The sequence below is a fragment of the Bombus affinis genome, chromosome 10, assembly GCF_024516045.1.
Source record: "Bombus affinis isolate iyBomAffi1 chromosome 10, iyBomAffi1.2, whole genome shotgun sequence".
NCBI classification, from domain to species: Eukaryota; Metazoa; Arthropoda; class Insecta; order Hymenoptera; family Apidae; genus Bombus; species Bombus affinis.
In genome coordinates this window covers 9,883,476-9,907,330 of record NC_066353.1, presented here as the reverse complement: position 1 = coordinate 9,907,330, position 23,855 = coordinate 9,883,476, and the positions used below count along the sequence as shown (strand labels likewise).

The 23,855-nt window shown below is 42.4% G+C and overlaps 1 protein-coding gene across 4 annotated transcripts in view; it reads left to right on the top strand.

Annotated features, from left to right (window-relative positions):
• The window catches only part of LOC126921068 (ankyrin repeat domain-containing protein 6), a 133,487-nt gene that overhangs the window by 45,373 nt on the left and 64,259 nt on the right, over positions 1 to 23,855 (top strand). The gene's annotated exons all lie outside the window — the stretch shown is intronic.

Here is a 23,855-nt window from a genome sequence, read left to right as displayed (position 1 = left end):
TACAGCGGCCCCCTATCTATGCCCTTTTCCAATCGATTGCACGGGTGCCTATCGAGGCTTATGGAAACGTGCACGGACAATTATGCGCGCTTTCAAAGAAGCTCGAGCAAGTTTTTCTACCGATGAATTTCCACTTGGAAAGACGAAATGCGAACTTTCTTTCGAACGGTCGATCGAGAGTCGTGAAATTGTTCTTCGAACCAAGTAAATTAGCGTATTTTCTTTGACATATAATCGATAAGCTGACATTTTTACGTTCTTTGGGTATTAAATTCTCAATAAAACTCTCTTTCTATTCTCTAACTTTTTGATTGTATTTTTCTCTGCTTCGGTATAAAAATGATCAACGTTGAATAATCGGGTGAAGAAATGTGAATTATGAGAAATATTACATCGTAGAATTTTTTCGTATATTCACGGAGATGGAAGGTTTGGCGAATATAAACATTAGAAATTCAAGAGTACGTTATGTTTCGAGAATGTTCGATTCTGTTACAATTGATCGAAGGTGGAATTATAAAACGTTTAGAAGCACATCACGATGCAGTATCGTGACGAAAGAATTCTGTAAGTTATCGACGTGCACCGCATGCAAAAGGCGCACCGAAGGAAGTATAAAAGGAGATGCTTGAATGGCATTTACAACCATGAAATTTACGACGATTTACCGACATTCTCGTGCTGCTTTTATTTGTACCGCATAGTTGCGTTGCTACCTCGCTCGGATACGACGAATCGCGTCGAGTATTCTAAATCGCACGCTAGATTTACCGCGCAACTGTAAGCGCGGCAATTTGAAGGATCACGTTCGAGTCGTGCGCCAAACTCGAAAGAATCAGAAGTTACGTAAAATAGTTGATCGAATATTCTAAAAGAAAAAAGAAAAAAAAGTTAACAGGACTTTCGAAACATTCAATCGATCCTCTTCGTTATTTTTACACAAAATTTCATTACGGCATCCTCGTTGCAAGTGTATGTTTCATTTCCATTTCCAATTTCTACTTACGGTGACTGTAAAAACTACTCGACAGACAAATTGTTAGTTACCATAGAAAAGCGTATGCTTGCGATAAGAAACCTGCCATTTTTTATTACAACGTCGGTGAAGCTTTTCTACGACACAAAAATACGCACACGCGCGATATGTTCCTGAATATTTTCTAAAAACTTTTACAAGTAGCTATAAATAGTGAAATTTCCTGAGTTTCTTCCCTCTGTGTATAATATTTTTATTTATTCCTCCGTGAATCACCGAACAAGCCAACATTTTCCAATTATAAAACGATGAGTTGAACTAAGAACGAGGAGCCTGCTTTATCGTGGCATCGAACAAGCATACCACCGTTATCGTTAAAAACATCTAATCCAACAATTTACTGTAACCTTAATAGCGTAATATAATGGTTATTGGGACAGGCAAGAAAGCTGTTGGTTGGTAACGCCGTTTAAAAACGAGTCTAAAGCCGGATTCACAGTTAACCGTGTCCTACGGGGTTGGTGTTTGCGTTCGTTTAGAATCGTAACTCTTCTAAAATATCGAGGAAGGTGAATGGAAAGAAATCTCCGACACTCTCCGACGAATAAATCCGATAAATTTCGATGCTATAGCGTTCCAAATGCTACAACCTGTTAGATAAACTCCAGCTGCGTTCGCGTCTCAAAAGATTTCTATGGAGCTGTTCCTCCCTCTTTCCGTCATTCTTTTTCTTCTTCAGACAAGATTTATACGGCGTTGGGTTTACGGGTCGTGCGTTTTTTCCCGAGATTTTGCCGCGAGGAATTTGGCACACATTCTTCTTGCCCCGCTATGGCCGAAGATGCACAAGGTCTATAATTATGGTAGGTCTGAAAATAGCGTTTTAGAGGAACATAGGCGGTGTTGGAGCGATTGCTCCTTTTTCAAACCGGATTTCGACCATGATCCGTCTGTCGGACGTCTTTGGGCTATCTTTTCGTCTCGGACTCGATTATCATACGTCCTTGAGGGAATTTTTCTTCCTTTCGTGTTCTTCTATCTTCTTTCTTCATTTTTTCTCTTTTTCGATGTCGGTACCTTGGATCGATGAATTGCCGAGACTTGCAGATTGCCGTACAGCTTGAAGGCGCAAGCGGAGCTAACCGAAGGCGGTTTCGAATAGTTCACGAGCGATTCTAATCGAGAAAGAAGTTTGGAATGTGTTACGTGCGCCAAGGTTTCAGATTGTTTCTAGGAATTTTTCTGCAGACATTGACCCTTAATTGGCGATAAATTGGCGATAAATGAATAATTTATAGATCGTAATTTACGATACTGTATCCTGAATTCTAAAAGGTATTTCTGTTCGGCGCGCATTTCCTCTCACAGTGATTACATACAGTTTTTGCGCGTACCCTCGTTTTTCCATTTGATCACGTTCCACGCATTGCATTTTTACTCGGATTTCTATAATCGTAAAGAAACTATTATTACGTGCCGCTAAATGATACGAAATTCGATTTAATCGAACACGATCGATCAGTATGTAAATAAATACAGGCGGGCACATGGAAAGTAGAAACTACGAAAATCCTATTTCCGATATCGTCCTCTGGCTTCCTTCGATCGTTGCCATGTTGGTTGCAATTCGAACGGGTCAAACCGTAGCACCGTTTAACGAGACTCGATTCAATTACAACGTAATTCGAGCGATTCGTCTTGGCGGTGCGTGGACGTGCTGACTAATGGATTTCCATGTTCATTCATCTAAACGGAAAAGTATATTTTACCGCATTAAGCATACACGATGTCGTGCGTTCATCCATCTAGCAGGCCATAAAATCAAGGTGCATGGTCGCGGAGTTGCGCAATACGAGGATGCGTTGCACGATGAGCCGACAGAGATCGACCGTGCGTCCTGTACTTTCTCCGTAATTATACATAAGCAACGATCAGACGAATAATCTGGGAAACACGATGGCAGACCGGTAGCCGCCATTGCAACGTCATCCTCGTAGAACCGGTGTTGGCCAGCCGTTATCGCGAAGGTTGATTCGCGTATTTGTACTTGTAAATCTCTCTGTACCGTATCAATCATCGAACCACTGGTCTAAGGTCTAATTACCAGCCGCGTTGCCGATCATTTATAACGAATACGATGTTATTAACTAATCACGAGGCCTGGTGATGTATGATTTCGTATTACATCTGCCTGTACGTGTTTTGCAAGTGTCTAGCGGTTCTTTTTCACGATTTTTTTAACAACGTTCTAATAATCTGCGAGGAACACGACACGGCGCGACACCGGAGAAGCGAGAATATTGGCTGTAAGCCCGTGACTCTCTTCTGCTTTCACTTTTCCATCTCAGGATGCTCTGGACCGTCCTCGTGGTTTTTGCGGTCTTTGAGATTTATGGAGTTATGGTTGGTCGAATTCTGAGATTGCATTCGTGTTGATGAGCGTGGTCGAGTTCGAAGGTTCGCACGTTGAACAAGGATCTGTGGATTTTTGATTTATATGCCTACTACTGTCTATATATTTGCCGCACTTGGTGCAATTCCGTAAAAAAAAAAATTCTCTTGCAATCGACGTTTACGATCGTTTAACCGTAGCGTAGCGATTCAAATTTCAAATATTACTTCTTCGTGCGTACCAATTAATATCTACTATCGTTCTCGTTGATATCTACCAGCTGCGTATTATTATCGTTTGCCTGCTGACGATATCGTTTCGTCGAGCGAACATTACGAGTGCGTATTTATCAAGATTTATTGGTACAGTTGTATCGCAACGGTTGTAGGAATGGATTTTCACGAGGGACCATTTATTCGCGGCGAATTTAAACGCGTTATCGGGCTGTTTTATGGCCTCGTTATCTCTAGCTTTTTAAATTCAGCGAACTGGCCACTTTTGCCGAGGCAAGGGCGTCGTTTACCATTTTCCAGGTGCCATTCGTTGCGGAACGAGGCAAAATTAGTCAATCCAGGCCTAAGTGGAACGAACACTTAAGGGTAAACAGGAGTTCTTACGTCGAGATTTACGTTGCCTGGAAGCTGCTGAAGCCTCTGATTAAGATTCTATCGTTATTTAATACCGGTTGCCGTACTACGAAGTCAACATACGGTCATCTTCTCGGTTCTCTCTTTAGTGGCGAAATAATAATCTACTAACAAATTTAAGTTCGAAAGCGACTTCAGACACACACGGATTAATTGCATCTTGAAAGAGAGAGCAGATTAATCTCTCGTTCTTATTTGCATAATAATGTATTTACAGTGGGTATCGGAGAGCTTCCGATCAGACTGGCCTTTTAAATTATTAAAAATAGTTCTTTTGAAAATTGAATGACGTTATAATCTACAAGACACAGCGCGTGTACGTATTTTACACGCGCAACAACTTTGTATCTTTTAGAGATTGTTTATTTTCGAGAATTTTTAGCAGCCACCGTGATCGAATATTAATTACAGACGAACATTCATCGAAAATTCCTTTTTCTTTCACGAAAGAATATATTATTTTAAATTATCGAACGAAAACGAGTAATAATTACTCCGTGCAGTCACACGGTAATAATTACTCTGTCGCTGGAATTAACAGCGATAATTACTAGAAGATGAAAAGTGGCTGTGTCGGCAACAAGATGTACAAAATTGTTCGCTGTGGTGCGTTTGGTGCACTCGAACATGCAACCGGGAACTGTTTGGCTTGTTCGGTTCCAGCCCTATGCGTCGTTGCGCGCCAGGAACAATGATACCAGTTTGACTGGTGTGCTTCTCCCACTCTGTGAAACCAGCATACACTGTATGTATCGCGATCCGATGGCCCTGCTTCGTTTTATGCAACGCTCTCGAGGACGATATCGCGATCGTTCGACGTTACGACGCTGAAGAAATTGATAAGGGCCTCGTGACAGCGACGGCCTCGTGACAGCCTTCGATAGACTGCACCTTCCAAATAAACGATTCGAAAGAAAGCCAAGTGAAAGCCGAGCAACTGTGTCGATATCTTGCGTTAACAACGGCTATATCGGGGATATAGAGATGCGAGTGGTATTGGTCGATAATTGAACAGAATATCGCGCGAATCGACCACCACGCACTTACTGGCAGCTGGCTTTTTCTTTGTATTCGTTGGCTTTTACGATTCTATCGGCTTCAGCGAACCTGAAAATTAATTCACCTCGTGGCAACGAATGTGACGTTTATGCGCTGTTCACACTTCTATTTAATCCTTCGACAAATGAAGGAGATACGATTCGATGGCTACGTAAAATCGAGAATACAAATTCATAGCTTTCTATTTTATTCGATTTTACGCGTTGCTCTTTTTCCTTTTTTTTAAAGGATTCTAGCAGAACCGAAGTATTTTTGTTACTTTTCTACAAGTGGTTTTTACGGCTAACAAAGTTGCCACACCATGTCGTAAAGCTGTCACGCTTTCGATTTTCGTGGATCGAACGACCGCGTGAAGGATATGGATGTTTTAATTAGGAGAAAGTGCAAAGGCCTCGCGAAATAGGTCTCTCGGGCATCGACTTCCATTTTAACGCGCTCTAAGCCATTTTTTGCAACGAAAAATCGAAGCAATAATTTCTTTAAAAGATATACACCGACTTTCTGCTTTCCCGGTAACAAGACTGAAGAAATGAAAATCGAGTACAGATTTTTGTCGCCTTCTAAACACTCTGATAAATAGTACCGTATTTTGGCTATTTTATATATTTTCCCATACTTCTCTTTAAGTTTCTTTAAGTTTCTCGTAGAAACCCCACCATCGATGCCAAGGATACGCGACACGGTGAAACGCTTGAACGAAACGACGAAACACCTTGCTGAAATCAACAAGACGGACGCAAGACGAACAACTTGAAATCGCCGGATATCTCGTTCGAAGAATCCTAAATAAATAAAAATCAGATTCGCGAGATCGTTATCCGTAGATGCAACAGCTTTAAACAATTTCACGCTACATCAGGCGCGGCATACGTGCGTTCTGGACAAAAAATCTTGCTTTACAAACGCGTTGAATCGTCGTTGAAAATTACAGCTATCTCGAACCTCAGGCATACATTCCCCGGTATATTGCACGTAAGTAGTTGCCTAAGAACGGCACGAGAGATCGATCGCTCTTTATGTGGAGCATCGTTGCAACGATCTTCGTGCGCCATCGCGCCGGTCGCCTATTGTGCATCGAACCGATGTAACGGCGGATAAGACCACGGCCAGAGAAAACTCAGGTAAAAACGGCACGCTATGTGCGATTCGTAATTGAAGATTGGATACGGAGTAGCAGGTTAATCGCGGCTCTATATCTTCGTATTGTTGGCGTGTTCTTGCATTAATTTCTTTGACAATTCGCGTGGAAGTTCCGCGACGCGGACTCCTCAGAACTTGCCACTACGGAGTTGACTTTTTGGCCGTACTTTCTCCCTCGACGTTATTCTTAAAGAGCGTGGAAAAGAAAAGAAAAGAAAATGATTCATTCGTGTCATATACTTTCCGGTCTATCGGAACGGAAAGTTCGTACTAAATTGTCGCATAAATCGAAAGCGAAACGAGCCGTTGCCCGATCATTTCTCATTAACAACGTCTTCAAGGTGTACGTAATAAATAACGCGTTATGCCGTGTTATTGGTGGTTTTTGGTGCGATGGTTGTTTGGCCCGGTTGCTTGTTACTTGTCAGTGGGGACGGTAAAAAAGTGCCACGTTGTTCGCAAAATTTATTCCTTGCCTGTTGCACCGAAGGAAGGTAGCGCGATGGTTGTCGGTGGAGAGAGGTTGGAACTCGTTATGTTTCGGCCACGTCGAGGGGATTTCAAGTCGAAAGACCGTGTACGTCTGCTAAGGGAATCAACACGGGCTGGTCGTGCGTCGAGAAAGGTAGACACCTGTACACTTTGCTGCGAAACTAAAGAAGAAAAGAGAAAAAAGGAAGAGGAAAGAGAGGAAAAAGTATACAGCGAAGACGACGTTAATTAACAACTGGCCTTTACGTCTTTCAGGCGGTCGTCTGATCATTAAATACGGAACCTCTAGTTCGCGTCTCGAACCACTGTAATAATTATAAACCGTGATTCATATCATAATAGATGGAAAAATTCAGTTTCACTCGTCGGCTGATTTCTACCGCTTTTTCTTTAAGCAGGACTTATTAGGTTTTAGCGGAGTTGGCACGAGGATGGTAGCTTGTTCGAAACTTGTATTACATATTTTTTTTACCAGTTAGTCGTATTTTACGTAGTCGTGAATCTCTATGCTTTAGACTTTCTTTTCTTCAACGTGTTCCCAGATTTTTAGATCGAATCACGAATCACGATCGTTCTACGAATCTCAACAAATTTTCCTACGTTATAGAAATAATAATTTCGCCACGTTTTCAATTACCTTATTTCAGGCGTTGTATCGCTTATTCGTACGACTTGCTCGTATTTTACAACGCGTAAAGAACTCTCACGATCTTAACAATAAAAACATCCCTAAAAATAATTCCTTCCTCGACCAAATGAAACGTACCGTTATATAATTACAGTCTGTCTCTTTAACGAATTTATTCGTTAAATTGGGAAGGATATGCAACGCGTAAGATCCACAAGACGAAGAAAGAAACACAAAGAGACGGTAGAGCTTGGAAAAAATTCTCCATTCGCTTCTTGTAGCACGCAAGAATTTTCTAATCATCGTCGTTCGGTGGTATTCGCCGGAACGGTGAAAGTTTCGTTGGCGATTTAACGTAAATACGCGCACGCGATTATCCGCGAACGCAACGTGTCGGTATTCTCGTTATGAATTTCAAGATCTACCATTGGTACCGGTTGATGATTGGAAAAAGTAGTCGCGAGCTGGTCGATTGGCATGCTGGTTTTTACTTGGCCGGTACGCGGTGCATCCCGATCCAGGCTGTTGCTTTTCCTTTACATCGACAGCCTTGTTTTATGGTAGAAATTGTTCGGGTAATCGTGGAATCGATGGCCACTCGACTGCCCTGCAACGTAGACGAGTGGATACTTCGAAGATGGAAGTTTTTTCTTCGTCTCTTAACAACCTTCGATTTAACATAAAAAATGTAGGAAAATTGGTCGTCCGCATTGAGAAATTATCAGGGATGATGTTATTTTCGGAAAGTCGATGCTTTATCAGGCAATTTGCTAACATTATCCGGCCGAAGATGGAAACTGAGAAAGAAATTAATTAACAAATTGAAAATACGAAAAGGATAATATCGCGATAATAAAGGAAAATAACATTTATCATTTTATTTTAAAGCCAGGTAAATTACACGCCGGTTAACGGGAGGGAGAGAATTAATCATTTTTCAAATTACGATAGAAGTGGATTAAAGGTGAACGAGCCCTGCCGGTTCTCGGTTTACCAGTTGCCGATTAATTCACTTTCAAACTTAATTAATCTGAAATCGTTTGTCCGTTTATATCCAGGAATTTGATTCCAATGGAAATTTTTATTCAAGACCAGCCTATTCCCAATCGATCGAAGCTACGCGAGAATCTACGTCGTTTCTCTCGTTCCCTTCGAAAATTCTATGGTCGAAACTATAATCTAAACGTTGGTCGATGTAAATGGAGAAGCCCTGACTTACTTTAATCGCGACTTAACGGCGGTTTAATAATCCTGAAACGGGGAGGCGCCGTTTCTTCGCGGAGGCTTCCTCTGCATCAGCTGCCGGCATAATGCGAATACTTAACGCGCTTGCATCGAAAATAAGGATCGTTAAAGCGTCCAAGAAAATGAGCTTCGCAGGGTAATTACGTTTTCCACGGCCCGATGTGTACAAGGAAGCGACGCTTAATTATACAACGTTACGCGTATCGTTTCGTTTTATTCGGATGCGTTGTCGGGAAAAAAAGGATCGATATCTGTCGAGTTTCTCTGGCCGGTCGAATCGTTTCGTACGATGAAACGATTATTAAACCAGATTCAAAGGGGAAAGGAGGAAACGTGGAATAACAGGAAGCTCGTGTAATCGGCGGGCTAACGAAAAAGATAGCGACGACTGTGAAGAGAATATTTAGGTGCGTTATTAAATTGCAGACTGCGTCTCACAAAACGAATGATTCATTTTTATTGCCTTGATAATACGCATTATACTACGGTTAATTACGAGAGAAATTAAACAATCTTGTTTGGTAATTTCAAAATCACCAGCAGTGACTTTTAAAGCCCTTTTTTCACAACTTAATGTACTGGTTGAGAATTGTGGATCTTAATCGCCGAAATAAAAGTAAAGGAACACTAAGATTACACTTGGAATTCATATTAAAATAGTTTTAGATTTATTTAATAAACGATTTCCAGGATATTCGTCGATGTACATTTGCACGCGTCTCGGCGCTCTCTTTGTCTCACAATCTTTCATACTACACTGGCAACCTAACAGTTACATTCATCTGTTTTTAGAAACGTCGCGTACACACATACTTCCATACACTCATATTCACATACGTGTGTTACTACTACTACGCGGCCAATTTAGTCTAGCACACAAAATTATACATATCTCAATAGTACTAAATATGTTTATCGTTCGAGGAAGATACCTCTTGCAAATTCATCCGTGGAAATGCCAAAGTAGCATCAACGTCGGCATTTGCAATTTCGTTCTACGATTCAGCCTACAAATTGTCTTATCTCCCGTCTTTTATCCCTCTTCGTTCGATCGATCGGCAAAATTCATTCGCGAAAGTTCAACGCGTTATTACTTGCTCCTCGAACGAGTTTCTTACGAAATAGAAGACGTGTTAAGGTTTCGTTTCTCCGTATCGTCGATGTTTACCACGATGCACGACGTTCTCGATGTCCTGTAGGAATTTTTATTACGGCATCTTGCAAGAAAGAAAACCGAGAAAATACAGAAAACACGACGTTGTATTTTTTCAACTATGTTTCTAAAAGCGTCGCTATAAACAGGATATTACGCTCACAGAAGTAAGAATTTTTACAAATATCGCCGCGCACGTAAAAGGCGTGTACGAGTGTTGGAACTGTCTCTCGCGAGCAAGTAATCCACGTGATCAGAGAGCCATTCTATCGGCCATTTACCATTCAAGAGCAAAACGAAGCGGTTCACAGCATTGACTCGTCGTAGACTTTGAAGTTCACTCGGTTCTCATTGCCCATTCTTGCTGTGCTTTAACGCGCCTCGTTTCCGGCCCGCTCGAAATGCCACTTGAGATTTCATAACGCACGTTGACGGGTTCTCGGTTAGCTGCAGCAGTCAAATACGAGCACGTCGGCCTTTTCGCGCGTCTATTATGCGGTTGATGAGATCGCAGCGTGAGACGCAACGACGAAGATACTCGCGGCCGTAGCATCGTCGCGGTGGAAGACGCGCGAAACGGTAACTGCGTGGATGGTACGAGCTGGTTGCAGCCGTTTAAGGGAACGCCAGCACCATGCTATCGTGGTAAAAATGATAATGGTCCGTGCCGCGTTGACAAAGTGCGACTAGTTGTATGGAACGGCGGAATGTTGAAAAATCGAGAAGGGGCAAGCTTGGAATACGAGTAAATGCCACGTATTGCGCGTGTGTACTCGCGAACTATGCTATTTCGCGACGAACCGTGTGCCTGAATTATTCTCAGACCTCATCGTTGTCTGAGAGATTGCGTTTATTTTTTGTAAATTACAGTTACTCCCTTTCTTGCAAATGGAAAGCTCGTTGAATAATCGTTTGGAAGGTTTTGTTCGTTTTCCGTGAATTACAGTTACCTCGTAACAGACGAGAGAGTTCGTCAAATCGATCGAAAGTTAATCGGATTTTGTATCGCGAAACGAAAATGCGCTCCAGCTCCCGTCGCTGTGAACGCTCCTTTAAATTCCATGCAATTCTTCACGGAGGATGAATTTTGTTTTCGTAACGCACCAACCATAAGCTACGTTCCATTAAGGATCCTTCGCAGATGACAGAATATTAGCGTGCATAATGCTGGAAGAAACGTATCCAGATTGTAAACCTGTTTAGTTAACGCGTACCTGTTACTCGAGAATGACTTTCCTTCCTTCGGTTTTACCATGGGCCGCGCGTCAAACGTTTCCTCTTCCTTTCTTCCCACATATCTTGGAATATTACCGAAACGTTATAAAATTATTACAGTCTTTAGAATCGTCAAATTTATTATGGTAATTTGCAATCGATAAGCTTGACGTACGAACAAAATTCTAAAAGCAACGAGTAGAAATCAAGCTGTTCGGATTCCCCACTGAGACACTCTTAGCTCGTGGCTCACCGAGGCAGTCGGGTTACTCTTACCCAATATCATCCACCATCTACGTCTTAATGAAACGCGTGTTTGGATTCTAGAACGGATTTCTCTGGATAATACGCTCTAATGCTCGAAAAAAAAGAAGAAGAAAAAGAAACAAAAAAGAAAAGAGAAATTTACGACTGAGAGAATTACTCGAGAGATCGTAGATCAACATCAAACGTTTTCGTTATACAGCCACGTGTGTTCACGAGTACCACGTTTCACGCTGTAGCCATTAATTTACAACAAATTCTTAATATCCGATGTTTATGTTTCTTAGAATTTTCAGGTGACTCGTATTTCCTTCTACTTTATTTAATTATTCATCCTTAAAAATTCATTCTCTGCTTCTCGCTTTTCTACGTGCTTCTCTGTTATACAGCGACGCACAACACAAAGAAGCTTAAAATTCAGACTTGCGTGTTTACGAGCGCAACTTGCGTTACAACGTTTCCAGTAACTTTGCGTCAAACGCTTTTGTTTTACCACGTTGATAACGATCATCTGTTCCAAGGAATTTAATCCTGTTAATTCAATTATCATCCAATTAGAATCCATTCTCGCCGAATGGATCTATTTCGTGGAATCGACTTGCCTCTTCTGTCGCTCCATCCTTTAAGCTTCCTTTCGTCCACCGCTACGCAAACGTAGTCCACCTACACGTGGTTACTGTCAGCGAGAAACTTCGATTCTCCACGGCGCCCTGGTTGCCAAACACGATTTCACGTGTTGTCGAGCGGTCGATCGAACGTGTCTTTTGTCGACAGAGGTATCCCTCGGGGCGACAGCAACTGCCGCTAACGTCCGAGTTAATCGGCCCGCCAAACGCTCCTATAACGCGTCGATGGCGGATGACTTATCGCGGAAATAAAGACTGGCCGCGCGCCGATCGAACCTCAGATTACGCGTACGGTTACCTGTCTACCTTTCGATGTTTTATTTATCTCGATTCGCGCACAGACAGCCAGCCCCATTCTGTACGAACCGTCCTTCGATCACGATCGATTTCTTGCTTCGTCTCGCCATGTGTACGCGATGTTGAGTTAGTTCCAGACAAAGCTGCGGCATGGAAAATTCAACGATACGTCTCGTAAGTTTATTCCCCGTGGGTCTGTTGGGAATTTTACGACCAAAGGAGTTAGTATATCCACCAGGTAGGCTTATTTGATTTTTGTCGTTTCAATCGTACGTAGAATGGTACCTTTTAATTATTTTACGACGAAGGAATTTACGATAAAATCACGTAACAGCGGATAAGCGTGAGTTGGCGATAAACGCGAGGGAAAGCTTAGTCGAGGTTCTGTAATGGCCGCTACTTGGTTTGCGGTGGTTTGATGAAAGGGCGAGAGTCCGTGGCATTATTTGCGGCTTTTCACTCGCGGCTGCGGGTTAAAGGTGCGACTTTGACTGTCGTGCAATTGCCCTGGCGTCGATCGTAGCCTCGAACGTATAATGTTCTCGTCAGAACACTATCGTTAGCGTGTCTAGGATAACGCGTGAGAATCGTTGCAGCGGGCCTTTCGAGCGTTGGCATCGTGTCGCGTGTCGAACAGCTTTTCTCCCAATTTATTACGATTCTTAAATCGCTCGCTGAAAGGTCGCTCGGCTGCGATTCGTGCTGCGATTATCGTGATTTTTAAGAAGCTTCTTACGTAGAATGTTACGTAACGCGCGAGGAAGCGTTGAACGATTTCGGATTCAAATCATCCGAAATCATGCGAATTTTCCGTAAATTTCGCGGCAACGTCCTGTTCGGATATTTTTTTTTTTTTTTTTAGACTTACAGTTAGTTCGTCTATTATCTCGAGATTCTGACAACAAAAAGTACATAATCATATAAAAAGAGTATAAGTCGAAGTTGCGTAAATTGTGAGAGCTTGGAACTCGTAAAACCAGTCCATTAAGGGCGAAGGCTACACGCCGAAGAATCTTCCCTTGGGAAGATAGAGCATCGAATAAAGCTGCCTATCAACGGTATGTCGGTCAAGCTGGAACAAGCGTCGAAACACGGCCCTCGAAGCGATGCGTAACAGTTAAACGATAAATCAGCTCGTCTTTATCGCGAGCAGGCTGTCGGTAATATATTCCGGTTAGGAGCGAGAAAAATCGTTTTGGAGGCGGTTTCTTCGTCTAGGAAACTCTGGTAAATTTTCTATTCGACCGTCGTAAATAATAATTATTTACAGACCGATTACGTCATAGAGTACGTCGTCTGTTTGTTAAAGCAGCCTAACCCAATACTTGAAAACCTACTAGGTTTTCAATAGCAAGACTGTTATTAGTAAAATTAATAGACCAGGTTTAAATGGCAAGATTAATTATTTTCCAAGCTAGATGATCGACGTTAGTAAATCATCCACACGAACGTTCGTTCCTATAAATAAATTCGTAAGGTACGGAACAACCTTTTTCACAGATCGGAGTTGATCGAGCTGTTGAGATAAATATCAGGTTGCTATGATCACCAGTTCCTATACACAGATTTGGTACGACTATTTATGATTTTCTTCTGTTTCCCTGTTGGTGTGTTGTAAATGGTCGTACAAGGTGGTGAAATACAGAGCATGCAAAACTAATCTGTATGAATCAATTAAATATCAAACCTCAAACTTATTTAATAACACGAGCATCGACTCGAAATCTGATTATCTGAAAAGTAACTGAATCTTCGTGCAAATAAGTAGATAAGTTGCGTTCCATTGTACGTGAAACTAATTAACCAGGAAGTCGCGCGTTTCTTCGAGCCAAGGAGAATCGTTTCGTCGAACGCATTTAACGTCGCCTTAAACGAGAATCGCTAATCCGCTTGGTTCGCGGACGAACAGAGACTATTCTCTCATCGACGCGGTGCAATTTCGATCTACGTACTCGTACACTATGCGGCCATGCGATTTCCGTGTAGTCACGAACACGGTTTTCTTATTATCCTGATACCGTGCAACCTTCTGCTCGCCTCGAAACCTTGGTCGTCGTTCGACTCGCATCGATTCCAGGTTTTCAAACGCGCCATTTCGAGAGTAAATCGACCGTGATTTAGGAAACACGGGCTGATAAACGATTCGATGTATCGAAGAAGGCTTTCCTTAAAGTATTTTTAAAGTATCATCGATAACACTGGAAACTGTGGTTGACACGACGCGAAAGACTTCTCGTTCGAACAACCAATATCGCCATTTCGAACATCGATATCGTACGGAAGAATCCTTTTATTTTCTGACGGTTCTTCGACCCGAAGCGATTCGGAAAAATTCGGAATCATCGTTTCGACACGGCATTCGTCCGCGAGGCTGCGAACAATGGCATCTTAACTCGCCACGCTGTTTCAAGCGGCCAGCTCGACCAATTAGTTGCTATTGTAGCAGCAAATGCGAGTAAAGCTCGTAGAAGAATCGCGTGGTTGCATCGTGTATGCGTGGAGGATACTCGGCGCTCGACCACGTGCGTTCTCCAGACACATCAGAGGCGTTAAGAATACCTCGAGTTATTCTAATGATAAATCAGCATAGGTATGAACGTCTTCGTTAACAAATGCCTGTGCTACCTACGTCGTCCTTGTTAATCGCAACCGATTATCGTAGGCTCAGGCAGCGATTACAATATCGTTGGTTCGTTAGAGTCGCTTGACGCAATCGCGGTAGGAAAAGTGACACTTTCAGGAAATCACGACGTTACGCGGAACAGAATTTGTAATTCTGATAAGATAACGTAAATTGTTTAAAAAAAGGAACTGCAAACGAGGTATGTCTCGCGTTAACGCGACGTTGATCTTTAATGGATCAATGTCGATCTTTTTGTGCAATTTGCCACTTAAATTCGAAATGGTAGAACGCTCGTGTGCATGATTATGCATAGCTATGTGTAAATGTGCGATATAAATCCTCGTTGAGAAATACGCAAGCGACTTTTAATAAGCAACCGGTTCTAACAAAGTTCGTTTAATAAAACGTAACCGCTCGTTATCGGCTATTTAACGACTGTTTTGAACGCGCTATGCCGATTAGAAGTATCCATAAGATAAACGACATTAATTTACTAAGTACTCGAGCGAGGATAATTAAACGTTCTCGCATCAACGAGTAGAAGATAAGAAGATTGTAGCGAGACCTTGGCCGGGGTGAGAAAACGGCGATGGGTCGGATGTTTTTTCGTCGATTCTCGCGTTCGGCCGTGTCGAACGAAATGAGTTTCGTACACGGAAACCGCTTGGTTCGATCTTAGTACTTTATCCAATGGTAAAATACAGGCATTAGCGTAATGAAATTGCATCGTTTACGCTGGAACGCGGCGATCTCGCGCTCTGAAATGGTATAGCTTAATTAAGGTTCGTCTAGATGCCGACGCTCGGCTGAAATATCGCGATCGTTGCTTTATTTTTCTAATAACCGTCCTTAATTGTACCTTGATCCTAGTATCGCGACACGCCCCTGGCTGAATCGTGGCGCGAGTAATTGTTTTCTTACAAAAACCGACTTTTAACCGTGAACCAGTAACTTTCGCAACGTCCTCCCATTCACAAGCTTCGACGCTTAACGTTTTCTCGAATTCTTCTTCAGATTGTCGCAGTCTCAGTTCTCACGATTACAGAAATTGATCCATTCGTTTTGTTATCAAACTTGCATCGAATTACTCTTTCATAATCTACGTTCTTACCACGTTTCCTACTGTTACTGCAATGTTATTTGCTTATAAGAGGCCTTTTTACTACGATTTAGAATGTAGGACTTGATTGCTGTAAAAAAAGGTAGTTTGGCTGCAGCATGGATAACGATACACTAATAAAGTACAATAAATCGGTAAGAAGTGAAATAAAATTGCAGGGACATAGATACGAGGCTACGTAATTCCCAAGTCACGTGGAGCATACAGAAGATTATATTAACAGCCTTACCGTAGCGAGCTGCAAAAACTCTAAGCAATCGTTCGATTTCGCGAAAGTCTTGCTGGGAAATTATCCTCGAGGAATAACCCCTCTTTATTTCATACATCGCTCGACAGCGCTCTTAATCCTCGTTAGATCTGCCTACTTTCGTAGTTCCGCTCGATACTCGCCGTTAAACATCGGACAACCTTTTAACGTAAACTGTAGGCTTAGTACGTATTAATTTTGCGGCTAAACGGAAAAAGATCCATCACTTTCTCTGGATTCTCGTGTTTTCAGAAACACACGGGCGTCACGCGAGGCCGCGCGTGCACTCTTCGACACGAACAGTCTGCGAGCATAAATTGGTCGGTGAAAAATACGCGTGTCGCGCGATAAATCCCTGCTTCCTCCTGCCGTTTTTTTATTTTCCCGCGGCGCCATCGGCATGCACCCCGGACGACCGTTAATTTGCACGTAAATAAGCGTCGGACGCTAGATGGGCCGAGCTCGTAAAATTATTCATCTCTCTGTAATTTATAAATACCCTTGACCCAAGCGTTCGCGTTACTTTCGTTATAGCGGTGTAAATATCGTAAGAGTTTCTCCGCGGCTCTCCGTTTCGCTTATACGCGTAATATATTCGCATCTGCTTGTAATCCAGGTTTTACGGTCGCCCCGTGGCTCGTGAAATCAATAATTTTCAATTTAATTGCGATCAACACCGGTTCCTGCGGACAGTCGATTTTTCTGATCGTCGCGACGGGTCCAATTAACGATCCTTCGTGAATGATTATGCATTTCGGAAGTAGCTGCTTACTCCCATATCAATTTGTATAACTTAGATGTTTATCATTTTGTGTTTTTAATTGCACGACTCGTACGCTGTTCCACGCAGATTCGCAGGATTCTCATTCTTTTTTTCTTTTTTTTACAAAATACTTCTTTCGTCGATCGATCCTCCGATTATACCTGCAATAAATTTTCTATTTTATCCTGCTACACACGAGGGTTGACCCACTTATTGCGCTTATGGTCGGGAATATTTTTCCATCTTCCATAGTGTTATTCTTTCATCTACCCGAAAGATCCCATGTTCAGATGTAAATGTACGTTAGCTGGAATACAAAGTATTTCTAGGTATCGACCTCGTTAACCGGACGCTGGGTGGTTTTAATAAGCAATTATAAGCGCGACCTGTTGACCCACGGAAACGAAATCATGAGTTCCGAGAAGAACTCGTGCCGATCCCTTGCAGAATCTCTCAGACAACATCTCTGAAGTCACGACTTGGTACATTTTGTACCGGTATCTTTCCAGGAAGGTAATCCTCGGGCGAATTGCTCTTTCTTTCGGCTGAAAGATCTATGCGAGTTACGTATACGAGGGCAGGATTAAACATTACTTTGAAAACACCGAGCTTTTCGATCTAAGTCTCCGCTTTTTAAAAGCGGATGCTTTTAGGCGCTAGAACCTACGAGGTTACTTGACACGTTCCCCGTGCAATGAAAAACAAACGGTTAAACGATGTCCGAAGAATTTTTCCGATTAGAAATCTGTCGTCTGAATGACTGTACTTGTAAGTACTTGATACGAAGTTGATATCCGCCTAAAAAGAAGATACAACATGACGTACAAACATGGAATGCGGTACGTAAAACGTAATAATAATAATAATACTAATAAATACTGGCTATTAGTTAGACAATAATAAGCTATTAGAGTAGGATGATTTTCTTAATCTCTTAACTACCAGTTGCAACAAATAACTTTAATCGAGCAACACGAGCGACGAGAAATATGCATAAGCTACTTTTGCATAAACGAATGAGAAGGATATGTCAGACGTCCAGGTATAATTGATCCACGCGAAGAATTATGAATTACTATTCCAGACGATTGCGGAAACCGCCATCTAATAGAATAGTAATTACAAGAGTGTTAGGATCTTTTAGATCGTCATGGTAATGGATTGAAGCTCTGATTAGATGTATCAAGATGATCGTAATGAGGAATCGTGTACGTTAATTGATGCGAAACGGCAATCGTTGCGAGATTACGTTGCATGCGATGTATATAAGCGCGAAAGAGAATTTGAAAAGAAAGAAAAGGGAAAAAGGTCGAGTCGCTTGGACGTTTCTACTTCTTTTTCTCTTTCCTGCGAATTTCTTATTATTTACACGTGCACACGTGCAAGGTGAGCAGAGAGCCGAGGTATTAATCGCCAGGGGGACAGTGATTTATGTCGGCTGCATCAGGAACTCATTAGGCCAAGTAGCGGATGACGTGTAACGGCGCGAAATTTAATTTCATCTTTTCCGAGCTACCGCCATTTTGCCTATTTCCCGCCGCCGCGAAATTAATGGAAATTTTAGAAACACGTACGTTGTCCATCGGCGTTTCCAATACCTGCTTTTTCACGTTGATTCTTCTAATTTCCGTAAGTATTCGCGGAAACGCCAATAACGCGCGAGGAATTGACGAATTCTTGAAACCTTGACGCGTTAAGTTGCGATATTTTGTCGTATTCTATTATATTTATATCTTTTTATTATAAAATATCCGACAGATAGTTTAATCGCTTGTTAACCATCGTTTAGTTTTTAATTTCAACGAAATCACGTTGTTTTCGAACGATCGATGGAAAAACATCGGCATTGTTTTACTAGGAAAAAGTATTTCCCAAGAACCACGATGAATTGAAAAGGAAAAGCAGCCCGTTCGGAATAATATTTCATGAATCTACTTCGCCCCTTTGAGAAACTTACGTTTCTTCTCGAGGAATTTAAATTAAAGGAAACGCGCGTTCCGTTATAAACGCACGCCGGTAATTTATCGAAATTGCCATGAAACGATTCGATCATCATCACGGCAGCGCGATAATCGCGTTTTCCAAAAACGTTCGTACCTCGATGGTTTACCGCGTGTTCCGCTGATGAAGATCGATGTAAATTAGAGCGTAGGACGTTTTAGTCGTGTCTTTTTTACTTTGTACCAACGACTGTGCTCTAATGGCACGTTAATCGAACAGAGGGGTCCCACTATATGGCCATCGTAGCACCGCTGTGCAAAATCGTCGTGGAGTGATCGACGGCGATCAAATTCGTAGATCCTTTCGGTCGTAAACTGAAACGGGACAACCAGGTGAAATGCAGGAAGCGGAGATGGTCGAGGCTGCAGGTACGCATTTTATTAGCAGCTATTAATCTTTCGCCGACAGAGTATTACTGCACACGGGTATTTAACACCGCGGGTTATGAAAATTCACTCTTCTCTAAAAAAAACTACATCATCTAGTTACCGCTGATATCATCGGCACAGATATTTCACGTTTTATCCTCGTCGTTTCTTACCAGGTTCGTACTCGTTTTACGTAATTCATACTACTTTTTTCGTCTCTTTTTCATCTGGCTATACCTGTTATTTATTATTTCTAACTTCGGACACCGTACGTTCCTGCGAGAAAAGATACAACCGAGAATCGAATAGCGTATGAACCGAATCGTATAGCGTTTAACGTCCATTGGAAATATCGAACGTTCTTTTCTTTCGAACAAGGAAATTCTATTGGGTTGGCACCTAAGTGATCGCGATTTTTGTCATTACCACTTATGACAAAACCCGCGATCGCTTAGTTGCCAACCCAATACATCTTCGTGGTCGATTTACCTAACCGACAAACAATATGAAATCTTGCTTCCAAGGCGACTAGAAAATATCGCGTCATTTACTTATCCGTCCAAATATAATCTAACCTGTTCCATTATCTTGCATTGCGAAACGCAACCAATTATTATACTTCGTCGAAAAAAGGATTCGAAAGCCATCTGAGTGAACAGTGCCTGCAGGCGTCTCGTTTCCTCGTTGTTATTATTATTTCTATCGCGTTATTATTCATCGCCTCCATTAATCTTCCATTAAGTCGACAAAAAGCTCGGTAATTGGAAAAGAGCCTAAGGAAATCGACGAGACTCGTGGTTTCCGTAGATTTCGTGTTCGTTGGTCGACGAATTTTCCGCAGGCGAATATTTTCACGACACGAAATGTCTCATTTCGCATACAAAATCGTTCGCCAGGCGAATAAAGAGACATCGGCGAAAGAAACGACAGAAACTGGGCGTAATTTGTCGAGATGATCGTAATTTGTAGGAAGGACAGGCTGGATGGGTGTTCTCTAGTGTTCAACTAAATGTTCCTCATCGGGATAATGAGAGGATTTGCTCGTCCCGGCTGCATTAGAGCAAATGATCCGGTAGATGCGCTCCATCACTTCTCGCGCGTTCCTCGTTGCGACGATACACGTCCTTGTTCGTTCCTTGACTGTACAGTTACTCGGATGGGAAACTCGGCCAATGACTCCAAGGAACAGCAGCGAAATAGCAGTCGAACGGGTGACGTTAGTTTTGGGTACGTTAGACTCGTTGATTTTACCTTCGATCTACGATAAACCCGCGATTGAAAAGCTCGATTGAAAAGCGGCAGAAACGCGATCTTTTCTACGAAGCGGATCGGCATAGAAACGACGCGCAACGTTCGTACGTATTTACTTGGAAAAATGGTACGAACGTTCTCCAACGCTAGGTTGATACAGTTATTCGGAACGAAATGGGAAACTCGGCCAATGACTCCGTGAAACAGCAATGACATAGCGGCGGAAATGTCGACCTTGGTTTTAAACGCGACACGCAAGTTTCAAGCTTAAATTGATGATTTGCTCGTTAAGCTAACGAGGTTTTATCATAAATCTCTGGAAGCTTGTACTAGCTTCTTTCGTCTCACTTTCACTTACAAGCTCGTGTACGAAACCGCGTGAAAAAACACTCGATCCATTCATTAAATCTTACGAACGAGTTGACGTTAAACCTGTTTTGACAACCCCGATACCCGCGAACCCGTTAACGAATACGCTTCTCTACGGTTCCGTGTGTGCAATAATTGCCATTATCGGGAATTAAGCAAAGAAGAGAAAACGCGTGCTGGAAAAGCCAGTCGCACGGAATTCTTATTCGTCGCTGGCAACGCAAGAAACATTCGAAGGATTCTTGAATTAATTTTATCGCAATTCAAATATAATTGGGTTTGCGATAAATTCGCTTCTTTCCGATACTTTCTAAGTGAAATTAAATACACGTGATACATCACGTTTCACAGTTTTCGAATTTTATTACCAGATTCTACGGATCGTGGAGTTTCCGCGATATTTCGATCGAAGGAGTTGACCCATTGTCCGAGATGTTGACGAGATCTCTGCGTCTTTAACGACGACGAGAGGGATCAACTTCGCTTCTAGATATTTCGCAGAGGCGGCACGGCGGTGAGAACCTGTGGGATTCTTTATCGATGCCTGTCACTTCTTACCATTCCTGATGAAACGTATTTATTAAGAGCTCGACGTGCCTGCGTACATTTCTTCAGGCGTCGTACGGTCGCGTTACAGTTATCGAAGAACACCGCAAAAACCGCTAAGAAACCTGGCGAACTTTCAAGATAGGATCGCGCGTTCGACTATCCCTGAAAACGATTATGCACTATGTATGTACGTTAAACCACGAACGTACTTTCTTCGGTGTAACGCGCTTTTTCTCAGCTACGAATTAATAATAATATTGAAAGATCCACGATCCATAAATTATCGCGTGGATCTCGTGTGATTCTCGTGTGATGCACGATCGAAATTACGATGTCTAAGATTTATAGTCGTATAGTTTCCAATTTTATCTTGTTTCTCTACGTCATCCATCTATCTGTCCTTCGATGCAGCTCGTTAATATTCAACCTTCCGTCGAGCAACTTGATCGATCTTAGTTTCTCATAAAACCGTACACCGCCCTCTGCCATGTATCTGAATATCGGAACGGGCGAAGATAAGAAAGGGAAGAAGGGAAAGATAAGAAATACTGGAAAAGATCGTAGAACCGTTGGATTCGCGATAGAAAGTGGCAGCGGCGATTTACGGAAAATCAAAAAATTGCTGGGAGGCGTGCAGCCGCGAACGAGGAAGTCCATATTCACCTGGTGAAGAAGCTCGAACGTGATCTGAAGAGGAAATGGGACCACTGGGTGGGAGTGAGCCAAAGAGATGCTCGCAGACGATGAGTTGACGGAAAAAACTCGCGAGACTCGCCGCGACTCGTTTCGTCTCTCATCTACCAACGAGGAAATGCTTGATGATGGACGAAGCGTCTTGATTACGTCTCCGAGTCATCTGGTCGCGCGATAATTACGACGTGAAGCTATTCGCTTGTGTATATGTGCGTGTCATTCCACGTATTATATATGTCTTCTACGTGTTACTTGGTACAGATGTACTTTATTTTTAATGCATAATGCGTATTTTCATACGACATTACCGAAAACGCAAGTATCGCGCGGAGATGGGACGAGGTGGTTCGGTGTTAGTGGACCTTTTATTTTCGCGAGGAGGGGAAAATGCAATTATACCCAGTGGCCCGTGTCACAGGGTCATGTGGGACTCGACAGGTGGTACGCTACTAAAAACCCCCCTCTATCCGCTCCAACCCCGGAACCGTAAACGGGTTAGTGGATCTAAGTAGGGTGAAGTCTACCTTTGCAATTAAAGTCGATTTTGTGTCTTCTAAACGCCTCAAATACGTCACACTATACATAACTCAATACATAAGGTGACAAAATATTATCAAAAAGTTTCGATATTCGTCGTCCGCGCGTGATATTACGTATACAATGAATTCGATTTATACGCGATTCTGGAAAAAAACGATCACTGACTGGATTATGAAACGAGCGCCTAATCATGTAAATGATATTCGAACACCTTAGAATCGTAATATGTGTTTGTTTGGAAGAGTAATAAAAGAGCATCTCTAAAGGTATAGAAATATACGTATAATAATGTTGTTAACGACGAAGTTATTAATCGTTGGGGGGGGGGAGGCTGATATATTGACTGTCATGGATGCGACAACCGATCATTCTAATCTACGACACGAAAGCGGCTAGGAAAAGCAAAAGCCTTTTACACAGTAAATCAATTCGTAATCGTGGCCTTCCAGTACGATCTTACTAACCCAACGGACACGAGGCAACACGAGGCGATCCGTACGCCGGTGATTCTTCGACGTTGAATGATTTAACTCCGCGAATAGATCAGGCGATTAAACGTTAAATACTTTAAAATGAGAGAAAATATACATCAGCCAGCTGCCATTCAAACCATCGGCCAGATAAACGTTTTCATATTAACCTTCGGGTAATACGATAACTGGTACACGAATTTAGTTCACTTTCGAGTTTCCTGCCTTCCTGTTCCGTTTATTCGTCCATGCACTTTTTCCTACAACATCGACACCACCGGTTTCGTTCTCTTTCTTCCCTTTGTCTCTATATCTTCCTTCGTCATGCACGTGCATCGAACCGCCTACCTAACGCGAATAATTTTATTTTCTCGCCAGCCGGCGAGCGTGGCCAGTCGTGAAAGCAACAAATTAACCGACGACGCTATCGTAGGTCGATACCGGCTATGTAAGCACAGTGAGTTATAGAGTGTTCGCTGCAACCTTTGCCGTGCACGACCCGCTACCTAACGCCAGTCCCGTTTCCACGTGTAACAAACGTAATTACGCGTGGTAATTGCCTCGCTTTGTCGTTCTCGACGATCGTACATAGCGTTATTGTCGAACGTTTGAAAAGTTCCGCAATTGCTCGCTTACTTTTACAGACGACTCTATTCGAACGATAGGTCCACTGCTACTTTTCACGAAATGATATTTTGCGTTTGTCGCTACATAAAATACGATACAT